Source organism: Canis lupus, unplaced genomic scaffold (assembly GCF_003254725.2).
Source record: "Canis lupus dingo isolate Sandy unplaced genomic scaffold, ASM325472v2 SANDYSCAFF125, whole genome shotgun sequence".
Taxonomy (NCBI): Eukaryota; Metazoa; Chordata; class Mammalia; order Carnivora; family Canidae; genus Canis; species Canis lupus.
The window spans coordinates 35,001-52,862 of NW_026019506.1; the positions used below are offsets into that span (position 1 = coordinate 35,001).

At 57.1% G+C, this 17,862-nt stretch overlaps 1 long non-coding RNA gene across 1 annotated transcript; it reads right to left on the reverse strand.

The window, feature by feature from the left end:
* Positions 1-7,466: 7,466 nt before the first annotated feature.
* On the reverse strand, positions 7,467-11,688 carry LOC118355382 (uncharacterized). Its single transcript, XR_007409593.1, has 3 exons — positions 11,375-11,688; positions 9,896-9,967; positions 7,467-8,710 (listed from the first exon to the last, which is right to left on the reverse strand). It is a non-coding gene; the product is annotated as an uncharacterized LOC118355382 (long non-coding RNA).
* Between the last annotated feature and the right edge of the window lie 6,174 nt (positions 11,689-17,862).

Below are 17,862 nucleotides of genomic sequence, written 5' to 3' on the forward strand. Positions count from 1 at the left end.
GATACCACCGCCGGGGTGCGGGAAAGCGCGGACTGGCGTGGTAAGGCGCAGCGGGCCGGAAGTGCCTGGCGCCCGTGGAGCTGCAGCACCGTGGTCGGCAAGAACGACGGACATATTTTCCTTTTTTTCGGCAGGGCTTTCGCAAAGCCATCGAGGAGACGCCTCGAGTAATGCAGTTGCCACAGGCGCCGAGAACGCAGCGGTGCGGTGGAGGTGAGGACCTGCGGGCTCAGAGAGTACTTCGGAAGCCTGAAGGACCGGGAGGCGAGGTGGGCGCAACAGGGCGCAGCGGGTCCCACCGCCCGAGCGCTCCCGAGTTGAAGGGCGGTCCTTGCGGCACCGAGGATGGCCGCCGCCCCCACTGGTGGGCCCATGGCACCCGCAGGGGCCCGTGGGGCCCAAACTGCCACTGTTCAGTACCGTTTCTTCGGAGCTTCGCACACGCGCAACGATGCTCAGCCCACACCTCAAGAGGCCTCTCCCTCCTGAGGACCGGAGCATTTGCGAGGCCCCTCGAATCTGCGTACAGGGGCAAGACATCGCTACATGCGGTTCGAGGTTTCGTCCACGGAGGCGGAGTTAGGGGCGCGAGACGCGAGCCCCGCGCCGCGTCGGCATGGGACCGCGCAGCGGGCGGGGCGAGTGGTCATGGCGAGTGAATAGGCGGCACAGCGCGAGATAGCCGGAGAGCGCGTGGAAGGGACCCTGGAACCGGCGCCGTACCGAAGGCGCGAGCCGGGCCACGGGAAACGCACGGGATCCCACTCCACCAGCACGAGGGCGGTCCTCGCGACGCCCGGGACGCCGGCCGGCCTCAGCACCCTGGCAGGCCTCCCTGCAAACCGGCCCCACACCTGCCTCGGGCCCAGGCATCGCGCGACCCTGCCGCGGGGTCCCGTCAACGTCGTCCAACCTCCGTCCGTCCATCCGCCCGTCCGTCCATTCCCGTCCGGTCCAACCCGGAGTCAACGACCGGGGAGGCGCCCCAGGCGGGAGCTGGCCCGCCCCACACGCGCCCGCCTAGCCACCGCCGGCGGCGACTCGGCTCTCGGGAGCGGGCGGCGGCCCAGACAGCCAGCCGGCCGCTAGCGCGGCACACACGCACACACACGGGGTGAGTGGCGTGGGGGGGGGGGCGGCGGGCCGCCCCAACCCCCCGGCCGCGCGCACGCTCGCACACGCACGCGGGCAACACACCCCGCACCGGACGCCGGCCCGGCCCGGCGGGATCCTCCCCCGTCTCGGAGGGGGGAGGCGCAGGCCGCGGTAGGTAGGCAAAGAGCGGCACTCTGCCCAAACACGTCGCGACGGGAGTCCAACCCCGCGTCGCTGGCCACACTACACGCGCAGAGGAGGGGCAGCGGCTGGGGGCTCCGGTACCCCAAGGCACCCTCTCGGATCGCTAGAGAAGGCTTTCTCACCGAGGGCGCATCGCCCCCACCCGTTCGTCCTCCCAAACGGGCCCCACCAGGCGGCGCTCCGGGGCCGACAGGGCTCGCGGGGCGGGGGGCGGATCTCCGGCAAGGGACAGGCACAGGGCAACCCCGAGCGCTCGCGGCCGGTGCCCCCTCGAGGACGCCACCCCCGCCTCGCCCGCGCACGGCGTGGTCACGTCACCGCCCAGAGGAGAGAGCTCCCCGCCTCCCGCGAGGCGGGCGAGAGAGAGGGACGGAGACGGGGACACGACCCGTGCCGGGAGAGAGGGGCAGCCCCTCGGGCTGGCCAAGCGCCGCGGCGCTGGCCCGGCCCGCCGCGGGCGCTCACGAGCCCCGCCAAGTCCTCCGAGTCACACCGCCCCACGCCACCCACCCCCCGCCGGCGCGGCGAGGGGGGGAGGAGAGGAGAGGGGAAAGGAAGACGAGGCGCCCGCGCCCCCGCCAGGGGCACGGGTGCGCCTCCCTTGCCGACTTCTTCCACCACCCGCTCCTCGGACACGCCGACGACGGCGGCGGCAGCCCGAGGGGAGTCGCCGGGGAAGGAAACGACGCCACCGCTCGGCCTCAGGCACCTGAGGCGACCTGGAGCGCTCCAGGGGCACCACGGAGGGCCGGGCGCAACGCGCTCAAGCGCGCCCAGGCCGGGCGGTGAGCAGCGCGGCGTCGGGCCGGCCCTCCCCGCGGAGGAGGGGAGGGCCGCTCGCCACGGACCCAGGGCCTTCGTGAAAGGCCGGCGAGAGTGTCCGCCGCGTCCGAGGACCCCGGTCCCGCCAGCGCCGCGAGGCAAGAAGGCGGGAGGCCGGGGTCGGGCCGGAGTCCGCACCACCCCCAACCCCGGCGCGCGCCCCCCGCGCACCCGCCACGACGGCCGGGCGCGGAGGAGCCGGGGAGGGAGGGGCCCGCGGGCAGAACGAGAAGAGCGGTCGCATCCGCCGTGGACGCCCGTCCCTCGTCTGACGCGGCTTAGGCCCGGCCCAGGAGAGCACGAGATCACCACATCGATCGATCGGCAGCAAGCTGCGGCCCCGAGGGGGCTTCCCGAGGAGCAAAAGCCCAGCGAGGACGGCGACCGGGGGGACCTGCTTCCGCCTCACCGGCAAGCCCCTCGACCCCCGGGGGGGGGGGGGGGCAGGAGCGACCGGACAACCCCAGACACAGCGGGGGACGCCTGACACGCGGCACGGAGCCTTGCGAGACAGGGGTTGTCACGGCCAACGGCCGGGTGCCCACGGCATGGAGCGCACGGGGGTAAAAGACCCACCGCCACCTGCCCACACCGCCCTCCCTCGGGTGCCGGAGACCGGAGGGCGACACCGCGACCCGGGCCACCTGGAGTCCAGCACGAGAGCCGGCGCGCAGGCCCAGGCGGACGGCTCAGGCTCCAGCGAGCGAGGACAGGGACCGGCTCGGCCGCGCGGTCAAGCCCGGAACCCCACCCGCGCCCAGAGGCCCACATCTCTAAGGCGAGCGACGGACGGACCGGCTGTCTTTTACGTCTGCCTGTCGTCTGTCTGCCTGTCGCCGAAACACAACGTGTCAGCACCTACCTGGCAACAAAAAATGTTCATCTCGGGCAAGAAAATAACCGCGCCTGCCGGCGGGGACCAGCCACAGGTCACCGCGACCTCCCGGGACCGTGACACGGCCAACTGTCCCCAAAACCTGCCCCACGGCGCCCCCCCACCCCCACCCCACGGAGCCCCCAGGGCTATCTGGTCGACCCAGGGAACGCGGGGGGGGGGGGGGGAGGGGAGGAGGGGCGATACGCGGTCGGTGGAGACGCCACGCCGCCACGCCGCCACGCCGCCACGCCGCCACGCCGCCAAGCCAGTGATCTCCGAGAGGAGACTTTGAAAAATCATCAAAGTTCTCCGGAGGCAGGCACCGTGCGGAGGCCGTCCCCCGCGGCCCTCAGGACCGCCCCGTGCCTACCGCCGTCCCCAACCCCGGCTCGGGCCAGGGGAGGTGGAGGGCCACGCGCGGCAGAGGCAGCCTCACCGGGAATCGCCACCGGGGCCGGACGCCCGAACGGACGGCCCGCCCACCCCCGCGTGGCACCCGGTCCGACCGCCCGGGACCCACCTCCGCAGCGGGCCTCGGAACAAGGGGAGAAAATCGCGTCCGACGCCCGGGACCCCCACACGTGCCCGCAGCCGGGTCTGTCGCGCCACCCACGGGCTTCCCCTCCAGGCTCAGACCGGTCCCCGTCGCCAGGGCGTGACCACGGGAGACAACCGAGTGACACGGAAGGAAGGCCCGAAGATCGCCCGGAGCCACAGGACGGACGGCGGGACACACCCTGTCCCCCGCCCCCGAGGCGGCCCAGGTCGGTCCGCGCGGGCGGAGGAGGAGCCACCGGCGGGTGCTGGTCGACCCACCCAGGCGGCCCGCACGGCCTCCTCCGGGAGCGAGGCGGAGGCGACAGCGGCGACAGCGGCGACGGCGACACTCCCTCGCAGCTCCGGAGGTCCAATCTCCGGCGAGCGCATCGCGCGCCGAGGCCCCGGCGACAGCCGGACGCTCGCGCCGGAGCCGCCCTCCTCCTGGAACTCGGCCCCGGGAAACCGACACCAAAGCTGTTCCTTGCCTGTCGCCGCCGAGCCTCCGGAGGGGACACGCTCTATAAAAGCGGCCGCCAGGTGGCACCCGACAACCGGCGCGAACGACAGCGGGACAGATCCGGGCGGCGAGGCCGTCAGGGCGCCTCGGATCTCGCCTCTCGGCCCGGGGACGGCGGAGGGCCCCGGGAGCACACGGCCGCGCACCGCGCGAACCCCCGTCCTCCCGGGGCGGGGGAGCCTTGGAAAACCCGTCCGTCCGTCCGTCCGTCCGTCCGGGCCCGCTGCCGCCCGGAAAGGGGGTCGCGCTCGCCGCGCGGGGCTCCCGGGACGACTCAGGCACGTTTCCGAGGTCAGGGAGGGAACGTAGAGCCGAAACCAGGCGAGGACTCTTAGGACGGCAACGGATGCACCGTTTTTTCTCGTGTCCTTCCTTTTTTTTTTTTTTTTTTTTTTTCTTTTTCTTTTTCTTTAGGATTTTATTTATATATTTATAAGACGAAGGAGGGAGGGAGGGAGGGAGGGAGGTCGGTCACGAAGGAGGTCTGAACCAAAGGCGCTGGAGAGGACGGTGTGCCCCCCCCCCCCCCGCACCACCTTCACCTCCACCCTCTCAGCGTCTGGGACCTGACCCCCCCCCCCCCAAATACTTGTCTATTGGGTTGAATGAGAAGAGGTCGTGGAAGAGGAACTCAATTCTGGGGGGGAGGGGAGGCTCAAAGAACATAAGGATTTTCTTTTCTTTCTTTCTTTCTTTCTTTCTTCTTTCTTTCTTTCTTTCTTTCTTTCTTTCTTATAACACAATCTGTTTCTCCAGAATTCTCCTGCTCACGCTCAACTTCCTGTCCTTGAAGAGAAGAATGTCATTCACTCCCCTCCTGGCGCTCTCCTCCAAGGCACCTTCCAGGGGCAGGAGAAAGGGTGTGCTTCTCTTCTCAGAGGAAAAGGAGGGGAGTCAGCGGGACCTTCTTTCACCTGGGGGGGTGGGGGGAGCGGCGGTGTGCGTGTGTTTCTTTGCTGCTGCTGCTACTCTATCAAAGTGTCTCCAGGTAGGGAGGCCGGGGTGGCTCAGCGGTTGAGCGCCTGCCTTTGGCCCAGGGCGTGATCCCTGCATGGATGGAGTCTCCTTCTCCTTCTGCCTGTGTCTCTGCCTCTGTGTGCATCCGTGCGTGCGTCCGTCCGCGTGCGTGCGTGCGTGCGTGCGTCCGTCCGTGTGCGTGCGTGCGTCCGTGTGCGTGCGTGCGTGCGTCCGTCCGTGTGCGTGCGTGCGTGCGCGCGCGCGTGCGTCTCAGGACTACCTACATAAAATCTTCAATCAATCAACGTGTCTATGGTTCAAAACAGTACTCTGGTTTCCTTCGTATCCAAGTCCTATGTCAGATTGGACTTTTGACAGGAGAAGGGAGGGCGGGCCACATTTTCTTCTGCCCTGGCGGAGGAGAAAGGGAAGATGGGCGGGCACAGACCTGGGCATAGTCTTCTCTGTCGTGGGGGTGAGCGGAGGGGTCGGATTCGGCTCTCACGGGACGGGGTCTAATTTCTCCGTGGACGGACAATTGGGCAGAACGTCAGGCGAACGGAGGACGAGTCATGGTCAGAAGACCATGGACAAGACCGGCTATAGATGCTGGAGTTTCCGGAGCAATGATTTCATCAGAGGCACGCGAAAGCCAAAGACTTCCAGGGAGCGTGTTTATAGACGCCTCGGCCTGTAGGTCCTTCCTTTCGAATGGACAGTGCTCCCATCCGGTCGGTCGGTCGGTCGGTCCGGTCGGTCACCTTAGCATATCTTCTCCAGCTCCCGTGAGCAGTGTGGTCATGCAATTCTACTTTGGGCCTAACGGGGGATGGATGGGACCGACCGTGCCACAGAAAGGGAGACCGCATCGAGTCCTTGAGCCTAAGGCACGTCTAAGACAGTGACTCTCTAAAGTACGTGGAGGGGAGCCCTGGGTGGCGCAGCGGTCGGTTTGGCGCCTGCCTTTGGCCCGGGGCGCGATCCTGGAGACCCGGGATCGAATCCCACGTCGGGCTCCCTCCCTGTGCATGGAGCCTGCCTCTCTCTCTGTCTCTCTCTCTCTCTCTCTCTCTCTCTGTCTCTCTCTCTCTCTCTCTCTATGACTATCATAAATAAATAAAAATATTTAAAAAAATAAAAATAAAATAAAGTACATGGAGGCAGAAGGAGGCCAGCTGGAGTTTTGTTGTGTGGGTTGCGTATCTGTGGCAATGGGGTGGGTGTGGGTGGCTGTTGTTTGTTTTCTGGACGAGGTGAAAGAACCCTTTGAGTGCAAGTATTTGCAGAAGGGGTCCGGCGGGATGGGAAGGTGTGGGTCAGTCCATTCACCGAGAAAACCGGAGACTCGGCCTTTTTAAGAACTCGGCAACGGGAGGAGTATAGCTTGGCTCATCGCAGCAACTGGCAACTCAGCAGAAACAACAGAACATTCCCAGAATGAATGGAGTTTGCAGGAGCCAACGTGAGCATGCCCCACCACCCTCCGCGGGTGCGTCCGTGTAAACACACACACACACACACACACACACACACACACCCCGGCCTTCCATTTCCAAATCCACCAGAGGACTCAGGGTTGGTTGGGGGTGGGGATGGAGGGTGGCGGGTGGCAGAAGGGAGGTTCAGGGCCATCCATTCCAATGGCCCTCATTCAATCATTTCATTCAAATGCACATGGCTGTCTGTTAAAGTCCGAGCCTGGGACTTCTCTCCATTGAATGGCTTTCTGCACCTCCCCCAAACCCTCAGGCTGCGGCTCCCAAGCTGTGGGGGAGGGGAGAGAAGAAAAGAGAAGAGAAGAGGAGAGGAGAGGAGGGGAGGGGAGGGGGAAAGAGAAGGGCAAAGAGGATGTCTGAAGAACTCACATTGTTTGGGGTCCAAAAGCGACCCCTCCTGGTTTCCTGACCCAGGAAACCCCAATAAACCCTTTGGGAATCAATCCTGGATGTGGAGGATGCCATCTCACTCTTAATGCCTTCCAGGGGTGGGGGTGCGTCTGGGAGGGCGTGGCATGGCGGGGACTGGTGAATCTGATGGGGAGTTAAACACATGACCACCGTGGTGTCTTAGGGTCCAGAGGCCAAACACAGGCATGGAGTGATATGGGCGAAGGACTAAGGGAGGCCTGGCCAGGGACAGTTCTGACTCATCCACCCTGGGTGAGGGCCCAACAAGGACACTCTTTCCTCTAAAGCGACGGGCCAACAGTCTCCTGGTTCCCCATCGACCTGTCCTCCCTCTCGCACCCACTTCCCAAGGGAAATCCTCAGTCTCATTCGAAGTAGTCCCCGGCTGTGTCACAAGCCACCTTCTGTCTACTAAAAGGAGTAAGGAAGATGGACAAACATGAACCAGCCCGACAGATGGCACCTCCGCACGGAGGGGTTGGGGGGTGGGGCCCTCCCCGGACAAAACGTGACTCTGAGCTTGAAAACATGAAAGGGCAGAAGCTCCGGGGGGGGGGGGGGGGGGGGCCCCCCCGGCCCGGCCCCGGGCCCCAGGCCCCGGCAGGCCCGCTCCGTCAGAAGAGCACTCAACTTTTGATTGCAGTCAGGGTTGTGAGTTTGAGCCCCACGTTGGGTCTAGAGATGATGAAAAATGAAGGAACAAACTCTCAATAACTTAAGTATGTATGGAGCGCCTGGGTGGCTCAGCGGTGGAGCGTCCAGGGATCCCCGGGTGGCTCAGCGGTTTAGCGTCTGCCTTCAGCCCAGGGCCTGATCCTGGAGACCCAGGATCGAGTCCCACGTCAGGCTCCCTGCATAGAGTCTGCTTCTCCCTCTGCCTGTGTCTCTGTCTCTGTGTCTCTCGTGAATAAATAAATAAAATATTAAAAAAAAGAAAGAAAGAAACGACTACAACATTCCATTTTAGGTGACGTCTATTTTTCTTTTTACCACAACTGGGGGGAAGAAAAGCAAAACAAACAAAAACAAACAACAACAACAACAACAAGACCCCACCCCCACCCCCCCACCCTGTCCTTGGCTCAGAGTAAGGGAATTCCTGGGTCAGGTTGAAAGAGGGGGAGGGGGTGATATCCTGTCGTCCGCAGTGTGGAAAACCAGGGTTCAGCAACCTGGAATTGTTTCTGCCTCGCCAGGTAGACAGACGTGGTCACTGTCGTCAGCCCTGCAAAAGCAAGGCAAGAGGGGATCCCTGGGTGGCGCAGCCGTTTGGCGCCTGCCTTTGGCCCAGGGCGCGATCCTGGAGATCCGGGATCGAATCCCATATCAGGCTCCCGGTGCATGGAGCCTGCTTCTCCCTCTGCCTGTGTCTCTGCCTCTCTCTCTCTGTGTGACTATCATAAGTAAATAAATAAAAGAAAAAAAAAAGAAAAAAAAAAAAAAAGCAAGGCAAGAGGGAAGAACCTCCGCATTTCCAAGCACCTCGTAGGGGCAACCTGGGAGGCTCGCTGGGGTTAAGCAGCTGACTCTCGGTTTCATCCGCCAGGAGGTGGCACTCTTGACTCGCCCAGTGAGGCCGCGGCGACCTCTGGAAGGAAGGTATCAGGCTCACGGTTTCCGAGGGGCTCGGGTGGCTCCCGAGAAGTGGATCTGAGTGTCTCCAGGCTGTCTGATCCTATCCGAGTCTTAGGATGCGATTCCAGGGGCCCCTGGCCCGCTCGGTCAGTAGAGAGCACGACTCTTGACCTCCAGGCCGTGAGTGCGAGCCCTACGTTGGGAGTAGAGATCACTCTGAAAAATAAACCGGGGCGGGGGGGGGGGGGGGGGGGGGGGGGGGGGGGGGGGCGGAGGAAGAGAAGAGAAAAGAAAAACAGATGCCATTGCACTCAAGGAAGGCAGGTCTTGGTGATACAAGGGATTCTTCCAACAGTGGCCGGTCACAATGAGAACATATTCCCACGGAACAGACCTCACGCAGATGATTGGCAATTGCCATAAAAGAAAGATAACTCATTAGAAAAAGAGAGAGAAAGAGAGAAAAAGAAAAAAAGAAAAGAAAAGAAAAGAAAAGAAAAGAAAAGAAAAGAAAAGAAAAGAAAAAAGATAACTCACTGAGAGTTTCTGAACACTGACGGGTCACAGGTAGGGAGAAAAGATAAGGATTTTAAAGATTTTTTTTTCTTTAGATTTTATGTATTTATTCATGAGAGACACAAACGCACACACAGAGAGAGAGAGAGAGAGAGAGAGAGAGAGAGGCAGAGACACAGGCAGAGGGAGAAGCAGGCTCCATGCAGGGTCTCCAGGATCACGGCCTGGGCTGAAGGCAGCGCTAAACCGCTGAGTCACCAGGGCTGCCCAAGGATAAGGATTTTAATTTGTTTACAAACTCACTCGTTCCTCCAATTTCTCTAAGGTATAGATATCTCTACAGACAAAGTTTCCTTCAAACTGGAAGAGCAAACATGAGGGGATCAGCAGTGATTTGAACAAGAGTCCTTAAAAAAGGGTCATCAGGACGCCTGGGTGGTTCAGCGGTGGGAGCAGCTGTCTTTGGCTCAGGGTGTGATCCTGGAGTCCCTCATCGGTCTCTCCCTGCAGAGCCTGCTTCTCCCTCTGCCTGTGTCTCTGCCTCTCTCTCATTGTGTCTCTCGTGAATAACTAAATAAAGTCTTTAAAAAACAAAAACAAAGAAACCGGTCATCATTGTCTTTCGCTCTTTTCAGTTCCATGTTGTTCCTTTTAGTTCTGTTTGTTTAAGATTTTATTTATGTATGAGAGAGAGAGAGAGAGAGAGAGAGAGAGAGAGAGAGAGAGAAGCAGGCCCCATGCAGGGAGCCCGATGCGGGGCTCGAACCCGGGACTCCGGGGTCACGCCTTAAGCCCAAGGCAGAGGCTCCACCGCTGAGGCACCCAGAAGTCCCTGGTTTTGTTCTGGGTAAATGCAGCTATTTCACTAGTTCTGGCAATTCATACTGTTGTTCGATGATCTCAGGGTGACCAGAAACTGAGATGTGTCAAAAGTCCTTTGCGTGGTTCTTCTGGAATCTGGGATAAATAAAAAATAAATAAATAAATAAATAAATAAATGTGCGTGTGTGTGTGTGTGTGTGTGTGTGTGTGTTTTGTTTGTTTTTGCAAGAGCATCAGAACATGGCATGTAGGGATCCCTGGGTGGCGCAGCGGTTTGGCGCCTGCCTTTGGCCCAGGGCGCGATCCTGGAGACCCGGGATCGAATCCCACATCAGGCTCCCGGTGCATGGAGCCTGCTTCTCCCTCTGCCTGTGTCTCTGCCTCTCTCTCTCTCTCTCTCTGTGACTATCATAAATGAATAAGAAATTAAAAAAAAAAAAAAAAAAAAAACAGAAAGAACATGGCATGTACATGACATGGCGGTCACCGGTGGACGTGGTTAAAGACCCGAGGAGAGTTGGCTAGAGTGCAGTCGAGAAGAAAAACGGATTATGATTTGTCACACACGGCATTTTAACAATGTACCGGGGCACGTTACCACTTAACGAATTTACGTCGCTTTTGGAACACCCACAGCATTCACGCAACCAATATAATCTAAAAGGGCTTATGATTCTTTGTCTGACGCTGCTTCTCACGTGCCTTCACATAGCAGGTAAACGACCTATGTTAGTCAAGAGACTCAACCTAGGGCTAGACTTTTCTGGGATCCGCTGAAAATCCATGACCGGATGAAGGAACCAGCAAACAGCCGGGCAGCCAGCCGACCAGCCAGATACACAAACCATCCATCCATCCAACCAACCAACCAACCAACCAACCAACCAACATCTCAGAAGCTTTCAAGGCCCGGGCCTATAAAGGATCACGGGTCATTACAAAACTGAAAACAATGTCAGTATCTGTTTCGCCAGGGTGGCCCTAGGAGATTCCACAGGAGCTTATAGAGTTGTCTCCAAAATGTAGCTCCTTTAATATTGAGAAGTTTTCACTCTCTCACGGAGGTAATTCGCGGATAAAAAGGAATATAAAAACCTGGCTGGTCCGGAGAGAGAAAATAATAATAATATATTTTTCTCTTCTCTGTTCACAATCCCTTGCCATGATGAGACTACCAACGCAAGGAAATCTCTTCATTTTAACAGAGACAAGAGCCGAGTCTTAATGCTATACCAGTGTACTAGTAAAGCTCACTTCTCCCAATCTCAGTCTGTCCTGACCATGCCTACAATTCCTTTTCAAAAAAATCTGCTTCCGGGACGCCTGGGTGTTTCAGTGGTTAAGCCTCTGCCTTTGGCTCAGGTCCCATAGCGGGCTCCTTGCATGGAGCCTTCTTTTCCCTCTCTCTGCCTCTCTCTGTCCCTCCCTCCCTCCCTCCCTCCCTCCCTCCACTCCCTTCCTTCTGAATAAGTAAATAAAATCTTAAAAAAGAAAAAAATAGCCAGGCTCATTTCAGGACAGAATTATTTTCTTTTCCCTCACCAAAACATGTATTCTCACGCCTTGTACGTTTCCTACACATCTCCTACTTGTCACACACGGAATTGTTTTCCTTCTCGTTCTCCAGTAGTCTCCATTCCATTGGCAGGCTTTTGCAAAATTGTAATATATTAACTTCCTTTCAGAGAGAGAGCACTGTGTGAAGGGGGGAAGGGGGAGGAGGAGGAGGAGGGAGAGGGAGAGAGTGGGAGACCGAGCATCTTTCCTTTTTTACACTATTTGGTTTCTTTATTCCTGTGTGTGAGAGAGAGACAGAGACAGAGACAGAGACATGGGCAGAAGCAGGTCCCCCCCCCCCCCCCCCCCCCCCCGCAAGGAGACGGATGCAGGAAAGGATCCCAGACCCGCATGATCGGGAACGAACGAACAGAACTTCATCCCAGATCGTGGGAACTTGTGAAATATTGGCACTCCTCCTTATCGCTCCGAGCTGTCCTGTTCCGATGATGTTTACCCGCGCCAGCCTTTGAACTCCTAACCTACAGTTCCTTTTTTTTTTTTTTTTAATTTTTATTTATTTATGATAGTCACACAGAGAGAGAGAGAGAGAGAGAGAGGCAGAGACATAGGCAGAAGGAGAAGCAGGCTCCATGTACCGGGAGCCCGACGTGGGATTCGATCCCGGGTCTCCAGGATCGCGCCCTGGGCCAAAGGCAGGCGCCAAACCGCTGCGCCACCCAGGGATCCCATAAGCTACAGTTCCTTTACAAAGGGATGTTAGCAATATAGCATCCGGAGGTAGAGGAAACCTCTCCCTCGTAGAACCCACAGGGACACGTAGACACAGACGAGACGCCAACAAAGTATATAGCCTTGGTCTCACTCCTATCTATCTGTGGAGAGGTCACGAAAGACCCGATGTTCCGATCTCCCCGCTGGCTGGGTGACAACAACTCCAGTGGCCAGCGAGCGTGACCGCGTCCGGACCCCGTCCATCCTTTGGTTTCCATTTCGAAAGAGAAGAGGCCGGTTTCCTGCAAAGATACCCAAAGCCGCAGCAACAACCCAACCCGAAGAAGACCAGAGCGTCTGTCTCCCCGAGCGAGCCGAGCACTGGTTCCTCACTCACCAACAGTCGGGACATGACTGATGGAACCAGAGGGATTCCTAGGTTAGGTTCCGGTCCCTGGGCTGGCCTCATTGCCAGCTTTCTCTAATCGTGGAGAGCATAGCATTGAGGCATGAGCAAAGCACCCCATTCACCCGGTTCGGGCCATCTGAGCCTCAGGTTCCCCTTCCACGTGTCCCAGGTCAGCGAGCACTTGCAAGTAAGTATAGGCCCCCTAAGCAGTCCAGTGGTAGCCTGCCGGAGTTTCCTGTGGCTGGCGGGGGGGGGTGGGGGTGTCCTGTGCTCAACCTTCGCTGCAGGGTTCTCTAGGGTCTGGTTCGGTTCACCCCGCTTTTCTGCGTGCGTGTGCACGTGCGTGTGCATGCTCCATAAGGAGCTGGGGCGTCCTCGGGAGGAGGGACGCCGTAGAGAGTGGACAGTTTATTCTCTGATCTTGGTACGGGCAAGGCTGTAGGGCTTGAACTCTATGGGAACCAGGAAGGTTTTCTTCCGTTTTCTCATCGTCAGTTTTGGCAGGTTGCCTTTTAGCGATCGATCAATCCGATCGAAACAAAACAAAACAAAACAAAACAAAACAACTTCTTTTCCCTTTTTGTAAAGATTCTGTTTATTTTCTCCTGAGACACAGTGAGTGGGAGAGTCGGACCGACACACAGGCAGAGGGAGAAGCAGGCTCCATGCTGGGAGCCCGACGTGGGACTCTGATGCCGGGCCTCCAGGATCAGGCCCCGGGCTGAAGGCCGCGCTCAACCGCCGAGCCACCCGGGCTGCCCACCTTTTTCTTTTCTTTTCTTTTCTTTTCTTTTCTTTTCTTTTCTTTTCTTTTCTTTTCTTTTCATTGTTTTATTTTCAAAAGATTTTAGGTGTATGCGATGTTTACACCCAGGTTAGGGCTCGTCCTCACAACCGAGAAATATAGAGTCCCACACTCCACCCACAGTGCCAGCCAGCAGCCACGCAGCCCTTCATCGATTTCATTTGTTCATTTATTTGCTTGCTTGCTTGCTTGCTTCCTTCCTGGCTTGCTTATGTATACATTCATTCAGCCGGTCGGTCGGTCAGTCGATCAGTCCAGTCAGTCAGTCCTTTTAATTAATCATTCATTCTTTCCTGTTTTAGAGATGTTCTTTATTTATCCATGAGAGACACACAGAGACAGGTATTGACAGATGCAGAGAGAAGCAGGCTCCCCGCGGGGAGCCCCAAGTGGGAGTCGGGGCCCCAGGACCCCAGGATGATGACTGACCTCAAGGCAGATGCTGAACACGGAGCTACCCAGGCATCCCCGTTGCTTGACTTTTTAGGGGAGGCAGACAGGCAACGTGCACTCAGTGGCACGGAAATAGAGCCCAACTAGTGCTGAGTTTTCTGGGAGCCGTTTGGGCCTGGGTCAGTGTGAAAGCCAATGGAGCAGGGCCCAGAAACGTTCAAGGCTGAGAATTTCCTTCCTCCATAATCATCATTTCACAGATGCTTAATTGAAAGTGGTATCTATGGTATGGCAAACGTCTTTCTCTGTTTGGGTTCTAGCAAGACCCAGAGAGTCGAAGCCCCTAAGCTCACGGACTGAAAGTTGCAAGTTGGATGCAGAGATAGTTAGGCAGGCAGGCAGAGCCGGAAAGGCAGGCGCCACACCGGTGGGTCCAGGTGTGAGGAGTGTGGGATCCCAGGGCAGCTGGGACGGACACAGCCTGGTCCGGATCCACCCAGGTCAGTAGCGTTTCCTGACACAGGACAGGCACCAAAGAGGGGCCTTGGGGTGGCTTTCCTCCTCCGCCTCCTTGGGATGGGGACATCTGCCCCACTCGGGGCATGCCCCCCACCCGCCTGTGCGGTGTGTGGAGAGAGACCCTTTGTCTCGCCGTCACCGCTACAGCAACCGAGGACAGTCCTCAAACAGGAGCACGGTCACATGAGCATCGGTCCCATCTGAACCTATTCCCTCGTTGGGGATCCTAGGGTGCTAGGGTGTGTCTAGGGATACACCTGGAGGACGAGGTCCTGTGTGTGGGAACCCGACGAACGCACAAGAGGGTGGGTGGCGGTGGGAAGGAAGAGGTGCGGACGAGGTGTGCTCGGGTGGCATACCCGAGTTTGAGCGTCTGCCTTCGACTGGGCTCCGGGCGGGCGTCATCACGGCTTTTTGGGGATCCAGCACCGCACCGGCCCCCCCCCCCCCCCCCCGCGTGGAGCCTGCTTCTCCCTCTGCCTGCGTCCCGGCCTCTCTCTGTGTGTCTCCCGTGAATAAATACAGTTTATTTATTCATTTATTTTTTAAATATTTAATTTATTTATTCGAGAGAGAGAGAGAGAGAGATCGGGTGCCCGATCAATACAGTGTAAGAAATTAAACTTAAGAGTAAAAAAATGGAGGGCAGCCCCGGTGGCGCAGCGGTTTGGCGCCACCTGCAGCCTGGGGTGTGATCCTGGAGACCCGGGATCCAGTCCCACATCGGGCTCCCTGCATGGAGCCTGCTTCTCCCTCTGTGTCTCTGCCTCTCTCTCTCTCTCTCTCTCTCTCTCTCTCTCTCTCTCTCTCAATAAAAAAATCCTTTAAAATAATAAACAAACAAACAATGAATGAATGAATGAATGCATGCACGAACGAACAAATAAATAAATAAAATTTAAAGAGTTTCAAAAAAGAGAGTAAAAAAATGGAATGGAAAGATAACTTGGCGAGGAGGATGTGTGAACGTATGTAATGCCGCTGAGCGACTCTAGGCTTAGAAAGGGTTACAAGGTTCCATCGTAGGTGACGCCTGTCTTTTGGACCACAACCGAAACACAAAACAAGACCTCCTGTCCCTGGCTCAGAGTAAGGGAGTTCCTGGGTCAGGCTGGAGGGGGTTCCTGTGGTCCGCAGAGTGCAGAACCCCGGTTCAGCCATCTGGACTCTTTTCTTCCTGTCCGCGGAGACAGGCGTGGTCGCAGACGGCACACTCCTGTAAAGGCAAGGCCAGAAGGAAGAACTTCAGCATTTCTTTTGCTCTTCTTTTCTGTTCTTCCGGTTGTTGTGGTTCCGGTGTCGTTGAGCCTCAGCATTTCCAAGCACCTCGTAGGGGCAACCTGGGAGGCTCGCTGGGGTTAAGCAGCTGACTCTCGGTTTCGTCCGCCAGGAGGTGGCACTCTTGACTCGCCCAGTGAGGCCGCGGCGACCTCTGGAAGGAAGGTATCAGGCTCACGGTTTCCGAGGGGCTCGGGTGGCTCCCGAGAAGTGGATCTGAGTGTCTCCAGGCTGTCTGATCCTATCTGAGTCTTAGGATGCGATTCCAGGGGCCCCTGGCCCGCTCGGTCAATAGAGATCACTTTGACAAATGGACCCCGGGGGCCGGGGCCGGGGCCGGGGCCGGGTGGGGGGCGGGGGGGAGAAAGGGAGGGGAGGGAGGAGGGGAGGGCGGCGTGGGGACCGGGGGAGGTCGAAAGAAAGAAAAACAGACGCCATTCTACTCAAGGAAGGCCTTGGTGATACAGCGGATCCTTCCAACGGTGTCTGGTGGCAATGAGCACGGATTCCCACCGACCTTCTGAAGAGGATTTAACAATCGCCAAAAAAAAGGAAGATGACTCACTGAGAGTTTCTGAACTCTGTTCAGGGTTTCGTGGACCTCATTCAGTTCCACGTTGTTCCTTTCTGTTCGGTTTCCATGCAGCTTTTTCATTAGTTCCGGCAACTCCTACTGTATGTAGTTGGACAATCTCAGGGTGACCAGACACCGGGATTCGTCCAGAGTCCTTTCCGCGAATCTTCTGAAAAGTGGACCGCATTGTTGCAAGACCTTCCTAACAACACCTGCACGTGACAGGGAGGTCACCCACGGATGGACGTGCCTAAAGACCCAATGAGAATTCATTATAATGCAGTCGAGAGGAAAATCCGACCAGTTTCTGTCACACACACATACACACACACACACAACACACATGCACGTACGCAGAGCATTTAAACAGTTCGAATGTGGAGTGACGGCACTCTACCAGGACACGTTACAAGTTTAGGAATTTCATTTCCTGTTCGGAACACCGGCAGCATTCACCCACACAATGTAATCTAAGAGGGCTTATGGTTCTTTGTCTGACAGTGCTTCTCATGTGCCTTCCCATAGCAGGTAAACGACCTATAGTAGTCAAGAGACTCTATTTAGGGTTTGGCATTCTGGGATCCGCTGAGAATCCACGAACGGATGAAGGGACCAGTAGACAGACAGACAGACAGGCAGCCAACCAGCCAACCAAAAACATCTCAGAAGTTTTCAAGGCACATGCCTACAAAGGATCACGGATCATAACAAAACGGAAATCTTCAGTGTCTCTTTCGCCGAGGTGGCCCCTAGGAGATTCTACAGGTGCTTTTAGAGTTGTCCCCAAAATGAAGCTCCTTTACCGTGGAGAAGTTTTCACTCTTACGTAGTAGGGGAAGACCGGATACAAACGAACCCAAAAAATAAAATAAATAAGTAAATACCAAAAAAAGTGAAACAAGAACAACCAAAAAAAAAAAAAAAAAAAAAGGGAATCTAAAAACCTTGCTGTTCTGGGCAGGTAAAGGGAGAGACACACACACACACACACACACACACACACACACCCCCAAAAAACAAACAAAAAACCCCCAACCAAACCACACCAAACCAAGCCAACCAACCAAACAAAAAAGCACCTTGTCTTTGTCTTTTCTTCTCTGTTCACACTCTTATCAAGAGTAGACTACCAATGCAAGAGAATCTCGCCATTTTAGCAGAGAGAAGAGCCAAATCTCAGTTGTACACCAGTGTAGTAGTAAAACCCACTTCTCCCAATCTCAGTCCGTCCTGACCACGCCTGCAATCCCTTTTCAAAAAGTCTGCTTCTGGGACGCCTTGGGTGGCTCAGCGGTGGAAGGTCTGCCTTTGGCTCAGGGCCTGATCCCAAGGGTCCTGGGATCCAGACCCACATCGGGCTCCCCACGTGGAGCCTACTTCTTCCCCTGCCTGTGTCTCTGCCTCTCTCTCTCTCTCTCTGTGTGTGTGTCTCTCTGTCTGTCTCTCTCTTTCTCTGTCTCTGCCTCACTGTGTCTCTGTGTCTGTCTCTCTGTCTCTGTCTCTCTTTATCTCTCTGCCCCTTTTCTCTGTCTCTTTGTCTCTCTCTCCCCTTCTCTCTGTCTCTCTCTCTTTCTCTGTCTCTGCCTCTCTCTGTGTCTGTCTCTCTGTGTCTCTCTGCCTCTCTTTTCTCTGTCTCTCTCTCTTTGTCTCTCTCTCCCCTTCTCTCTGTCTCTGTCTCTGCCTCTGTTTATCTCTCTGCCTCTCTTTTCTCTGTGTCTCTCTCCCCTTCTGTCTCTCTTTATCTCTCTGTCTCTCTCTTTGTCTCTCTCTCTCTCCCTGTCTCTCTCCTTCTCTGTGTCTCTCTCTTTCTCTATCTCTGT